This window comes from Triticum urartu, chromosome 6 (genome assembly GCF_003073215.2).
Source record: "Triticum urartu cultivar G1812 chromosome 6, Tu2.1, whole genome shotgun sequence".
NCBI lineage: Eukaryota > Viridiplantae > Streptophyta > Magnoliopsida > Poales > Poaceae > Triticum > Triticum urartu.
The window spans coordinates 130,472,232-130,474,254 of NC_053027.1; the positions used below are offsets into that span (position 1 = coordinate 130,472,232).

The 2,023-nt window shown below is 60.9% G+C and overlaps 1 pseudogene; it reads left to right on the forward strand.

Moving 5' to 3' along the window:
- Positions 1-369: 369 nt before the first annotated feature.
- Positions 370-1,384, forward strand: LOC125513305 (annotated as a pseudogene).
- Positions 1,385-2,023: the final 639 nt, after the last annotated feature.

Genomic DNA, 2,023 nt, shown 5'->3' on the forward strand with positions numbered 1-2,023 from the left:
ACCCCAAGACCCGATCATGGCCAATCCCCCCTTCCTGCTCACGCTCGCCGCCGTCCTCCTGCTCCTCCCGGCGACGCCGGCCAGCGCCGAGGCCGCCGCCGCCGCGCCCGTGCCCTTCGACATCGTCAAGATCCTGTCCGGCTTCCCCGAGTTCAGCGACTTCACCTGCATGCTGGTCGACACGGGAGTGGCCCGCTCCATCAACGCCCAGAAGAAGGTCACCGTGCTCGCCGCCAACAACACCGGCCTCCCCACCGCCGCCCTCCGCCGCCTCCCGCACCCGCTCCTCGGCGACCTCCTCTCGCTCCACGTCGTCCTCGACTTCCTCGACCCGGAGAAGCTCGACGCGCTGCGGCTTGGGCGCACGGGCAAGGGCTCCAAGGTCACCACGCTGCTGCCGGGAGACGAGCTGAAGCTCCTCCGCGTCGCCGGCGGCGAGAAGGGCCGCATCACCTTCTCCTACGCCGGGCCCATCGGGACCGGGCCGCAGCCACTGAATGCCACGCTCCTCAGGGTCGTCACCGCCCAGGCGTTCAACGTCATGGTGCTCCAGGTGAGCGGCCTCGTCCTCCCGGGGATGATGCCCGCCACGACCGCCTCCCCATTCGACGTAATCAAGATCCTCTCCTCCTACCCGGAGTACAGCGCCTTCAGCTCCCTGCTCACCCAGACCGGGCTCGCGCGCGCCATCAACGAGCACCCCATTGTCACCATCCTCGCCGTCAACAACACCGCGCTCTCCAACGAGCTCCAAGGCCTGCCGCGCCTCCCTATGCCGGCGCTCGCCGACCTGCTCGCGCTCCACGCAGTCCTCGACTTCCTCGACCAGGAGAGGCTCGACGCGCTGCGCCAGGGCCGAACGGGCGACGGATCCATCGTCACGACGATGCTCCAGGGGACCGGAGCCGGCGCGCGGGGCCGCGGCGTCGGGTTCGTCCGCGTGTCCGGAGGCGACACCAGCCGCATCACGTTCTCCTCTGGCGCGCCGGGCGGGGGCGCGCGACGCAACTCCACGCTTGTCAAGGTGGTCACCTCGCAGGCGTTCAGCGTGCTGGTGCTCCAGGTGAGCGACCTCATCCTCCCGCCTGGCATCGTTGCGCCCGCACCCGGACCGCAGAACCCGAGGGCTAGGCACATGTCGCTGCCTCCCACCCCGGCCCCAGCGCCGATGCAGCAGGTCCCGTCCCCGGGCATGCCGGAGCCTGAACCGGAAGTGCCGGACACCACGCCGCCGCCATCTACGGTCATCCCGATACCAAGTGTGCACGGCGGCGTGGCGGCCAAGATACCAGAAGCCGCGGCCGGACGCGGAGCGGTGGGGAGCTGGTGGAGCGGTGCCGGTGCGGCGTTGGGGGTCATGGCCTGCCTGCTTGGACGTTTGTAATGACTAGGGCAGTTTTTGCTAGGGTGATGTTCGGCTTAGCTTCGATCCAGTTTGTTCTTTCATTTTCTTTTCTGTTCAGTGGTTAGTTTGGAACAGCATCATGCAGTTTTCCATTTGTTTAGATAAAGATAATGGGTGTATTTGGGACGTAATGTGTTGCGTGATGATCCATTTTGTACCAGGGTTTTGCTAGGTTTCAATGGACAGAGATTTTCTTAAGTCTCAATCAATTCAGAAAAGAAAAATACAGCTTGCACTTCTTCACTAAACTAAAGTTGCATTTTCCTAGATCGATTGAGAAACCTTTATGCTGATGAAGGACAAAGTGGTGATAGACTTTACATTTCCTTGTTTGTTACTCCTTCAATCTCAAAATGTAAGAAGTTTTTTGACAAGAGGGGGTATTAACAAGTAGCCTAAGAAAAATTGTGTGCAAGTCCAGTCAGCCAATCCTCACTCGACAGCTTCCTCCTTATTTAGGAAAAAGCCAAACCATGCGCGGATGGATCCTTTTTTCAACCTTGATTTTGCAGAGAAGAAGATGAAGGCAGAGTGAGCATGGAGCTCCGTGGCATCGAGATAGGACACCTCAACATCCCCTGTGAGGCCTTGTCGGTCGAATTAAATAGCAACCTCGGT